The 13058-nt window shown below is 32.1% G+C and overlaps 1 protein-coding gene across 3 annotated transcripts in view; it reads right to left on the bottom strand.

Moving 5' to 3' along the window:
* LOC124537788 overlaps positions 1 to 13058 on the bottom strand; it is a 203070-nt gene that overhangs the window by 144917 nt on the left and 45095 nt on the right. For 2 of the 3 annotated variants that reach the window (XM_047114690.1, XM_047114689.1), the window contains one exon: positions 6264 to 6304. The exons of the other annotated variant lie outside the window; for it this stretch is intronic. The gene's annotated coding sequence lies outside the window, so the exon portion shown is untranslated. The remainder of the gene's footprint in view (positions 1 to 6263; positions 6305 to 13058) is intronic. 3 annotated transcript variants of the gene reach the window in all.

Here is a 13058-nt window from a genome sequence, read left to right as displayed (position 1 = left end):
AAGTAACACATAAATATTTCAGAATATTGTTACTTAGAATAGTAAATATTAAAATTAACCAAATGTGTATTGACTGTTTTCTTACGTAATAATTATTAATTATTCTTATTTTTTCTTATAATAGGTGGGAAGGGGTTTGTCGAGGGGGTATTTATACTATATTAGCGAAAAGAGTTTCACGTTATAAATAAACGGTCTTCTTTGTTGACTAAATAAATTTGATTTGATTTGATTTGAGTAGCATAAATTATATTTTGAGTAAATTGCTGCTGGTCTAGAGATTTATCATCTACCTAAAAACCTTTTAAGAATATATAGATTATATTATAGATTTATCCATTATGTTTAATATATGTATAACTAGTTTGTTGATATACTAAATTTGATTACAAACTGTTACGAACAGCGTTGATGAATTAATAATTTATGGTTCAATATTATAGCTTATAGAATATGATGACACGTGATGATTGATAAATAATTAAAATAAAATTCAAATATAAATTACTAGTTGTTGCCCGCGGTTTCGCTCGCGTTTGATTGGTTGCCATGTGTTAAGCAAAAAAGTAACCTATGTTCTTCCTTGGAGTTTAAATTTTTTTTTATGTTATAGGTTGGCGGACTAGCAGATGGGCCACCTTAAGGAAAGTGGTCACCATCACCCTCATCGTCTATGTGCCACCAACCTTGGGAACTAAGATGTTGTGTCCCTTGTGCCTGTAGTTACACTGGCTCACTCACCCTTCAAACCGGAACACAACAATACTGAGTATTGTTATTTGGCGGTAGAATAACTGATGAGTTGGTGGTACAAGCCGTACAAGGTGGTAAAGCCGTACCACCAAGTTTGCTTCATATAAAATTTCATCAAATTCGGTGCTTTGGTTTGGTCGTGAAAAAGCGACAGACATACAGAGTTACTAACACATTTATTATATTAATATAGATTGTAAGTTGGAATACAAACATGGAGAATAGACTATAGCAGAATGTTATATCAATGACGTCACAAATGCTCGTAATATTTCGAATCTTATAAACACCTAATTTGTCAAAAGGGATTAAGGCGTTTATATCGGAGCACAGAAGATTATATATAGATGTGACATATGCATAACCCCTATTAGTAATTATGTGATAGGGGCGAACTGTTATAATAATGCTACTAAATACATATGTTTCTAATTACGCTGTCACATTTTTTAATATGTTTTAGGCCAAAAATCAATCAAAATAAACTTTAGTCAAGTAGGCTTTTACAAGCACTTTTGAATCGTCATTTTACAATTAGAAGCTTCCGCCGGTTCGGAATGTAGATTCTACCGAGAAGAACCGGAAAGAAACTCAGAAGTTACTCTTTTTTAACATTTAAAAAATACAAAGTCATGTTAGTTAAATACAATTATTGAAATTAATATACCCGCTTGGGAGTCAACAGGTATTAACTTTACGCTTTTTGACACAAGGAAGGTACCATCTTAGCACAAAAAGTTACGCGTTGGTAAAATGAGATAATTATTATTAGCGAATTTGTTCGTCTATTTAAAAATGGCTTAAGAAAAGGTAGACTAGAGTGAGATGAGATGAAGTGCCAATATCATATGAATGCATTGTAATGGGACATTTGACGGCCTCCCTGGTCGAGTGGTGTGTACACCGGTTTTCATGGGTACGCCACTCCGAGGTCCCGGGTTCGATTCCCGGCCGAGTCGATGTAGATTAAGTTTTTTATACTTCTGATTTTCCACAACGCAAGTGCTTTAGCTACTTACATTGATATCAGAGTAATGTATGTGATGTTGTCTCATATTAGAGAAACTAGCTAACACCCGATGGAGCCGATGCTCAATTACCGTTTATTGACCCTTCAAGGTCAAATCAACTTCTGACGCTTGAATAAGAACTCTCCTTATATCTTTGTCATGGTAATATTACAATTGAAATTTCAAATTATGTTTGTAATCTGATAACAAGTTAAATGTTTTGTTTTGTTATCATAAGTGCAAAGTATATAATGATAGTTATATTGCTATATATTCAATGTGTTTTTTGTATGAAAACGACATAAGTCTTAAATTTGCATTATGTATATGCGCGACAAATAGGTGAATAACTGAAAATCACGTTAACTAATTTTGATAATTCTTTTTTTATTATAAAATATATACTTCAAGGGTAATTTGGTGAAAGTTTGGTAAGGTTCTGAGCACAGGATCTATGACAAAGTAACGGAACGGAAGGGAACGGAACAATTCTGAGGAGCACGTTAGCGATACTCAGTCGAATCTTTTATTTATAGGTTATTTGGATATTTGAGTCACCTTCCGTAATGTGGTTATGTTTACGTAATTATCATAGTCGAATATTATAATCAACTAGCTACCCACCCCGGCTTCGCACGGGTGCAATGCTGATACTAAATATACCACAGAATTTGTTTATTTACATCACATCGCAAACTTCTAAAATTATCAGTGTTTCTTTACTATATTGTTCATGTATTATATACACAAACCTTCTCCCTGAATCACACTATCTTTTAAAAAAACCGCATCAAAATCCGTTGCGTAGATTTAAAGATATAGGGACAGAAAAACGCGACTTTGTTTTATACTATGTAGTGATGGAACTCCTATACGGCTCACAGTTAGGGTGCGATATGGGGCAGAATTTCTTACTATCTTTAATCAAATTTTGTGTATGTGATGTGATGTCATATGATGTACGAAATATAGTTGGTCTTTTTCAAAGTTTTTTTGCTGAGGTCGATTACAGCTCTTTCGCGGGATCCTTTTAATTTACGCCGCATTGACGTATTAAATCCGCATTTTCGAAAGTCTATTTTTGCTTTATTCGCAAGTTTCCTTTAAAATTGTCCTTGAAGTAGTTTGTGACTCATATAAACGGAACGCTTAATCTATCCATATTAAAAAAAATTAGTTAGTCAACATCAGCTTCACTTAAAATCAAAAAATAAATAAAAATTTTAACAAAAAGAAAAACCGACTTCAAACAAAACACGATTTTAAAACAAATGAATATGCATGAAAAAGTAATAAAAATAATTGCATATTCAACATATTTTTAGAGTCCTTCTAAGTAAAATGAAATGAAAAATATTAGACTACTTAAAAGTCGATTTACGATTATATAATGTAGTTATAATTATTGTTATATTTGGAGTCGGTGTCGAGTATTAAGGTCAATATAATACGTCAAAGCAAAAGATATGTTTAAACCAATGATAATAAACGTTACGTATATATATAGCCTGTACGTGTTCCAATGATGAGCTACCTTTCCCTTTGAGAAGAGAAGGTTTGGAGAGAATTCCACCACGCTTTTCAAATACGGTTTGGTTGTTACCGAATCTTTGAAGTTAGAATCCATCATTATGTTTACCTTCAAAAATTGTATACTAAATTCATCAATGCCTATCCGCAATTAATGTAATATATCATTGTTAAATTTCAGATCTACTAAAAAGTAGATCATAGCGGCTTTATAAAAAATAATCCTTAAGAAAATATCAACATACCTATTTTTGTAAATAATTTCATAGCCATTTATTGAAGCGTGAATAAAAAAAAACTGACACCCGATTTATCCAGTTAACACTACAAATTTTACAATTCTGTATATGCGATGTTATTTTCAATCAAAATCGTTTCAATACATCAAATAAAATGCCAGTTATAACTAACGACAGCTGTTGTAAGCGAATGGTCACCCGATATAGGGCACTTCCAACCCTTTGGAAACCACATGTCGATCCAACCCTTACACAAACGTGACCGCTATGTTAGTTTTTGGAGAAATTAGGAAATTCCTTATAAATTCTATCATAGGTCTTCTTGACCTGTGGAATTTGGAGGGTTTTGTGTTACTATACAAAATTCAACCTTAAAACTTTGGATTAGAGTTAATTTTCGTATGATTGTTTGAAATTTTCGGTTTGTTTTTTCACCCATGACCGATTTTTCTTAGAACTTTGTAGCGCTTCCATTGAACAGTGCATTGAAAGTAATAGAGTGCACTCAAGAGGAAACGTTAGGGCTTATGGTGTAAGTATATAAAACGCTTAACGATATCTTGGTGGTGAAAGCGTTACTTCTCGAACGTATAAAATGAACATGCGCATCGAACTCGTAACCATCAACTGTGGATGTTAGTAGTTTTGGCTTTGTAAGTTTTCTAAGATTGCGTCGACGTTTCTCTTTTAGTTTAAACTACTTTTAATAATAAATATAAAGTGTATATATTTAAATACATAACGCTCTGCTTTTATAATAATAAATATACTTTATTAATATAGGATCCTAAAAGGAAATGTAGAATATTAAAGATTAATAATCCGCCAAATGAATAACAACTTATCCCTTATATACATACATACATAGACAAATAATAACTACACATATTTATATTTTTTAAATGCTGAAAAAGAGTTAACTAGAACTACAGAGTTTTGGTCGGTTCTTCTCGGTAGAACCTACTTTCCGAACCGGTGATAGCTTCAGTTAAAATAGTTGTTAAATGACGATTCAAAAGTGCTTGTAAAGGCCTACTCGAATAAAGTATATTTTGAGTTTTGATATCCGCATATACCTATGTATATTTATTCAACGAAAACAAAAACTATGTACACTAAATAACCGTGAAAGATATAAAATTATTCACGTTTTGTGTTATAATTAAATAAAAGAAAATCATTTTCACATTTATTCAACTCTGCAAAAGAAGTATTTTGACAACTCTTTTTACATTTGAAATAAATTCTATACAAAGGAAAGGCGAGCTATTGTATCGTAATGTTTAGTATCTGGACTTCTAAAGTTAATTGGTTGGGAAGGTTTTAGGTTTAAAGTTCGACCTTTTCTGTAATACTGATTGTATTCGAGTACAATAAAATTAAAAAAATGCTATAGAATTATGATATATTAGAAATAAAATTGAATCAATGATAACAGATGCCATAATTATATAAAAGATTTATAAATCTCAAATAAGTACTTAAAAATCAGTTAAATATATATCTTCCACAAATAAGATGACAATGACCTTTTGTTATAATTCTTTTGAACGCCAATTTAAGTCAATTTGTAATGATATGGGTTAGGTTGGACTATTTAAAAGGATTAAACTGTGCAAGCCCGTCTGGGTAGGTACCACCCACTCATCAGTTATTCTACCGCCAAATAACAGTACTCAGTATTGTTGTGTTCCGGTTTGAAGAGTGAGTGAGCCAGTGTAACTACAGGCACAAGGGACATAAAAAAAAAGTTAAATCATAATTATCATCGTAAGGAGGAAGCTAGACATATATATACATACGTAAATATTTTCAGTGTGATATAAATGATATATACAACACATAAGGCAAAGGGTAACACAGTCCTTAAGTACACCATTCATGGTTGGGTAAATTTAACTATTTATCGCATCAATAGACTCATTCATTCATTCCGCTCGGTATATTAAAGTGTATTTCATAAGAGCTAAGTCCACAAACAATGCTATTGTATTCTAAGTGACCGGGTTATACTATATGGACTGCGTCCGTGACGGTATGGAGTACTGGTGATGTCAGAAATTAATACTATTCGCTGATTGGACGTTTTTACATTGAAATTAATATTATCATCATGAATTGAAATGCTTATATGTAACTGGAAAATATACTCTAGCTATGATATTACTGATTTTATATAATATCCGGTTAGGCATATGACTCCACTCCACCTGATGGTATGTGGAAATGGAATCCAAACGCGAAGACGACTAGTACGCAAAGCAAGGATGAGCTGCACTAGTCACCCTCGCCATGCCGGCCCGCAAGATGCCTCTTCACGCCTCGTTTGAAGGCACCCAGGTTATAAGAGGAGGGGAACACGTGTGCTGGTAAAGAGTTCCATTTTATAGCAGTGCGATAAAGAAAAGAGTTGCCAAATTTCTAATATAGTTATATGTTATTAACTGTTACATCTTTAAGTTCATTGTCCTGCGTTCTAAGTGTTATGGATTTTACGAATTTTGGATAAATTTTTGTTTCGCATAGCTTCAGCATATTAAGAAATTGTAAAATAGTATTGTGCAAAAATGTGTGTGCGAACCCAGATACACTCACAGTTTTCTATCTTATAATCCGATAAATAAAACATCAAAGAAAATTATCTCCGACGTAATCGAGAGGTTATTGACCCTCGTCAGGTTTGACCGGCTTCCAAGACACACCACATATTATATAATGAGAAATAACTTACATTAATTATTTATAGTGCAGATATGGACTGGATATAGACACCTGAAACAAATTAATTAATAACATTAATTTAATCATTGAGAGAATAAGGAATATCTGATACAATATGAGACAATTAAATTTACTAACTTATGCACAGTTATTGAACAATTTCCTTTAAAAGGTTCGATAAGGTACATAACAATCATTTATTTATTGTGATAAGATTTAATTAATTCTAAAATGTCACAAAGTGACTTCTGGTTATGAGAACCAACTGTGTAATTTTAACATTTTTTTTTCAAAAAAAACAACGAATACAAAATTTGGCATACATACATACACGTTTTAAAAATATTTAAATCTAGATATTTAATAAGGTACATTTGATATAAATCAAAGTATTATTAATCGAACATGAAAATCTTTTTTTATAGTTATCAAACTTTGCATCGAATAATATACTTTCTGTATCCTTGTATATGACTAATATATATTATTAACCACTTGATATTTTAACCTAAATAAAATATAAGGAAAATAAGAGGTTTAGATGTCAATTGGGAAGCATTCATTGATGAGTAGATGAAAATCAGATCAAGCGTGAAAACAACAGTAAAATTGTTTGCTTCACATTTTAACTTCTACATATATAATTAGCGAAATTTGCATGCGTTGGATGAACAACGACAAACTTGCAATGAAGTAACGTTATTTTAATAAAGTCATCTGATGGTAAGTGCTCACCAACGCACTTATTAGCCAATGCGCAAACCTTGGAGCCAAAAACTTATGTTTATTCCTTATGCCATTACATTATATATAAAGGCTCACTAGAAGTTCAAACTGGAATAGTATTGTTGTTTAACAGTAGAATATCTGATGAGTGGGTGGTACCTATCCAAACCTTCTTGCATAAGGTCCCACAACAAAATAAAGAGAAAAATTTTCTTCTCAAAAGACAAACCTTAGCCCATCTGTGGGCATTAAGGCATCATAGGCTGTATACATAATTATTTTATTCCCTCATAATATTTCATAACATCTAAAGCTCTACTTCAGAATCATCAAAGAAAATATTTGCACTATAAAGTTGGGGGTACATTTTAATTTATTGCAATTATCCCCATAAATAACAATGTAGTTGGCCCCATAAATAACAATGTTTCGTGTAATTAGGGCAACGTTTCTCTAACATATATAACCGGACACAGGCTTGAAACATTTTTGAATAAGTTTTGCTTACATCACATAAATTACAATCCAGTATATGGCCCGCAACTGTTTAATCATTCTCCTTTATATTATACTAGCGACCGCCCGCGGCATCGCTCGCGTATTAGTATATAGAAGATAGAGATAGAATATCGCGGACTTTTTTGTGGAAATAATTAAGACGAACCAGGTAGCCATACATTGTTTTTAATTTTAAGCAACTGTTTAGCCAGCGCCTGCAAATAATTATTTTTTATGAGATATTTTTTTCCGACTTGCTAGACTAAAGTTTTGATAGCTCGGTTAATATAAATGTTTATACATCAGAATAACATATATTGTAATGATTTAATGTGATTTGGTCATATACATAGAAGCCTGGGCTAGTTAATAATATTAGTAAGGACTGATTGTCAAATTCACAAAATTCAATTTAAAGTTCTAAACCACTAACGTTTGCCTGTTAAAGAATGGAAGGCAGACAGAGTTAATTACGCTATTACAATATTAGTATAGGTTACTATGGATTGTGGAAACCAAAATAAATTATACAGAAATTCAATATATTATTATATTGCTTTAACTGTACCAATCGTAATCGTATAAACGATCTCAGCATGGCCATGTTTTAGCAAGCGACATGTCGGTACGATTAGACTATATTTATAAATAATAGATGCAGTCCGCATATGTGTACGGAAATGTTATTGCGACTGTGGCGCCATCTTGTTTCTCTTTGTATAATATACAGTCTATACTCTAAGTCTATATTGAAATACTTCAAATATCAACAATAAAGAAAACTTATTAGAAAGAGATAGATATACGTTCCAGTTCTTCATTGAAAGCTATTTCTATCTCTATATATACTTATCTATACATATAATTTGAGTGTCTGTTTGTAATATTAAAATAGCCCTTTATTAATCAATGAATATGTATGTATACACGGTACATATACCAAAACAACCTTTTTTACAATTTTCGTCTGTCTGTCTGTTTGTTCCGGATAATCTCTGGACCGATTTTGACGGGACTTTCACTGGCAGATATGTGATATAATAAGGAGTAACACAGGCTACAATAGTATTTTTTTTATTTGTTAAATTCAAACGCGCCCAAGGTATCACCCGCTTTAAGTGTAGACTGTTAATAATTTCGAAACACAAATAAATAATAGGTAAATGATAAATTTTCCACTTATTGTCCCTTAGGTTTCACTAGAGTTTTTCGTATTCGTCATGTTTTAGACATAAAAAGTAGCTCATGTCCTTAGATTTCGAGCTTGTTTGAGTGATATGTCAAAACTATCTTTAAGTCACCATCACCTATAGACAATGACGCTGTAAGAAATATTAACTATTCCTTACATCGTCAATGCGACACCAACCTTGGGAACTAATATGTTATGTCCCTTGTGCTTGTAGTTACCCTGGCTCACTTACCATTCATACCGGAACACAACAATACTGAGTACTGTTATTTGGCGGTAAAATAACTGATGAGTGGGTGGTACCTACCCAGGCGGACTTGCACAAAGCCCTACCATCAAGTAAAAAAAGTTTTTAGTTCCAGCTTGGTTGAATGATATGTCAAAACTTGTTAATGGCACATTTAGGCATAAAACAGAATTTCAGTTTGCTTAAAAACAATTTTCATCAAATACACAGACAAACAGATACTTACGTATTTATAATATTAGTATATATTCTAATGTATCAACGTTATATATCATTGCCGTTCCAATTGACATACTATACATGGTCACTATCGAGAATCAGCGTATTTACGATCGCAACGATAACATCCAGACACGACGGTGGTTTTAATTAGCAATATACACAGATATTATCGAACGATATATATTTAAATGTCAATATAATGTTTACCTATACGAGTGACAAACGACGTAATTAATTAGTATTTTAATTGGTGCCTTATATTAATTACAATATAAATAACATCGTTATTAAATTATACGCACACTTTCAACCTACGCGAAAATTAAAAATATAAAACCTTTTTTTCTTTGGACCTCTTTGTAAGTAACGAGTCTATGTAATCTGTTTGAGAAGATAGGGTGTTGCCAGTAAGGTAAGGGCGCGTGTCCTATCGCGGTCTGTGTCACGATTTACTTTGTTTGTTGATCAGAAACATCGTCTTAACTAAACTTATCTGTGACTAATATAATACAATGTAATTATAAAATGACACATTTATTAACAAAGGTGATCATTATTATTTTATTTGTTTATGTAATTTATTGGACAATATAATTAAATAGTACTAAAATGTGTAAACTCGTAAATTTTTTTACCAGTTAGTACACGGAAATTATTAATATAGTAGCGTAAAATTATCAAAAATATTGTAAAAATAGTTCGCAAAACAAAATATGAATAATAGGTTAATTTTAAATTTACATAGGTACCTACATAATTATATAATAAAATATATAAAAATAGATGAAAAAAATGATAATATAATTTAGGTTTTAGATAAAGATTATTTTTCATTAACCTTCATTAACACCTGTTAAAACCCCACAGCTGTACTAAAACCTCCATTCAAGTTAAGTAAAAAAATATTATTTCCTATTACTGCAGTGCGAATTGGGCATGTGACCAATTTGATCATCAAATGCCAAACTACGCAATTAATAACAAATTACACGAAATACCAAATCGGCGAATAATTCGAATAATAAAAACAATTAATTAGCTATAAAGTGAAGCAACGATGGTTCTCACTAATTACAACAAAAGCCTGTAAATTCCCACCGCTGGACTAAAGGCCTCCTCTCCCTTTGAGGAGAAGGTTTGGAACATATTCCACCACGCTGTTCCAATGCGGGTTGGTGGAATACACATGTGGCAGAATTTCTATGAAATTTGTCACATGCAGGTTTCCTCACGATGTTTTACTTTACCGCTGAGCACGAGATGAATTATAAAGACAAATTAAGCACATGAAACAGCGGTGCTTACCTGGGTTTGAACCCGCAATCATCGGGTAAGATGCTCGCGTTCTAACCAATGGGCCATCTCGACTCTCTCACTAATTAGCCGTACGTTTTTTTTTTAGTACTTCCTCCTTCACACAACATGCCTATTTAAGTCAAGAAACACCATGGCTTAAGACAGGAGACAACTTAAAAATATCTTAAACCGAAACTTGGAACGAAGGGAACAGATCTGAGCGGCTTATAAATATGTATCTTATAATCAAACGCATAAAGACTACAATAGGTTGACGTTGATGCGAGTAACAATAGCACTGTAGAAACCCTTAGAGTCGTACATAATTAAGTAGGATAAACGAAGCCCAACTTCAAGCAAAATGCTTTTGAGTGATCAATCCTTTATATTTATAAACATATTTATTTTCATGTATTTATATGTTTTTTTTAATGTTATTTATGCCATAAATGCGTTTGCTAAAAAGGTGCTTTTGAACAATGCTGTTGGGTTTCGAGGATGCATCACCGCTTTCTGCATTCATAAGTTAACCATTTAATGTTACCAGTTGAGAAATAAAATATACAACAACAGCCTCTAAATTTCACACTGCTGGGCTAAGGCCTCCTCTCCTTTTGAGAAGGTTTGGAAAGCACGAGATCAATTATAAACACAAATTAAGCACATGAATATTCATTGGGTTTGAACCTGCAATCATCGGTTAAGATGAAAGCAGAACGCTTTCATCTTAACCGATGGGCCACTGGGCCATTTCGGCTATTTCTGTTAACTATCAATATTTATTTATGCAAAAATAAGACTATTGAAAGCGATATTAAATAATGTTTTTTGAGGATTACTAAAATTCCTGTCTCCGAGGATTTCGAGGGTACAAAAATAGTTAAGAGCCTGAGATTTAAAGGATTATTTGGCAGAAACAATATAAAACATGGATAAAATCGTCATCAACATTTAATCTTTTATCTTAGAAGGATTCCATTATTTCGAGAAATGGTAATATTTGCTCTTAAAAACTCTACATTTCACCAAAACAAATTAAGGCTAATTTTCGAACTGAAACAAAAAGACCGCCAACTGTGGCTCATTAATTTTATCTCGGGAACGAAAGGATAAAAATTATTAAGGTATCTTAAAACTGAATGAATCTAGTCTTAAAACATTTTCTTTAGTATAATTTTCATTTTCTTACTTCATTTCGGAATTAGGAAGAAAAAAATTCGAGATAGCTTTCCTTTTCTTTGTTATTCTTATTAATATACAGATCTAAGTAGTTCACAAAATAGAAACACCAACAAAATAATTGAAAAATCTTATAGGAGAAATACACGACAGCGTAAGAGCTCTGGCTTTGGAGGAAGAATTTATTAATTGAAAATAAAACGCTCGAAAAATTGTACAATTTCGAAGAGACAAATAATACTTGAAAATTATATCTTTGCAAAGACTTGCAATAATATTTAATAACAATAATATTTAATTAAATAACTTGAGTAGTGAAGACTAAATTGTGAATTCCGTAGCGCTTCCGATGAAGTGAAATTAAGTTAAGGTGTTTCTGAGAAAATCTTAAGATTTATTGAAGAAAAGTTCGTTAATGTAGCATTGCTATGGAAACATCTCTGCCTCTAATAAGATTTTAGATTCAGATTTTGTACCATATTTCTGCTTCACGATAGCATTGATGAGTTGATTCTACCAAGTGTAAGTCTCCAACATTAAGAATAGACAAAAAGTTGATAATAATCATAAGGTCGTATTACGATTGCCAAAAAGAGTTTTTTTTATCTACTGACAACCATAAAATCTTGATTATATATATTTTTTTACATTTAAGTATCCTCTTCGTCGAGAACACTTAACCGTTATCAAGTAACAAAAACAGGGATGTCAAAAATCCACAATAGATACTAAAAGCGTTTCAACATTTTATGGTACATAAAGATAGCTCACGGCAATGTTCGGCACTTAACACCCTTCCCGGGGCGCGACTGAATTGGAATTCCTTGAGCACTGAGTTGCAGCGTGCAGCTGCGATATATGACGACATTTGACGAAATTACTTAGAGTAATCAGCAGCTCTGCAGGATCACATCCTTAAGTCGGATAATCTATGAGACTTAATGATAGCTATTGTGTAGTGCTATGTCGATACTGCTCATATGATTATACACAAGATGTTTATAGCTTTGAGAACACTCTAATTGTATATTACTAATTATACATTATACATTAATTAACACGATTTTATAAAATAGCGAAGGATTTTTTTTTAATATCATTTTTTATGGTTTTAACAAAACTTTCGTGTAGTTTTTTCTGTAACTAGCCGTTAAATTACGGAAAAGCTTTTCATTAAGAAATAAGCAATTTATTTCCAGATAAAACTGCTGCTCGAAATAATTCGAACCGGTGGAACAAAGTTTAAAGTATTTTCCAGTATTTAAAACTTAATATTGTTAAAAAATACAGATACAAAAAGAAAGACCGCTTTCATTTGACATACATTCTTTTCCATTTTTGGCACCTTATGAAAAGCAAATGAAAGTTGGAATGCCTTTGGGGAAGGTTGACGTTAATTAAGCAACAATAAAAGAATCAACAGAACGGCTGGCCCGGGTTCTTTT

The sequence above is a fragment of the Vanessa cardui genome, chromosome 19 (assembly GCF_905220365.1).
Source record: "Vanessa cardui chromosome 19, ilVanCard2.1, whole genome shotgun sequence".
Classification (NCBI taxonomy): Eukaryota; Metazoa; Arthropoda; class Insecta; order Lepidoptera; family Nymphalidae; genus Vanessa; species Vanessa cardui.
The sequence above is the reverse complement of the archived record's forward strand: the minus strand, read 5'-3'. Positions and strand labels throughout refer to the sequence as shown.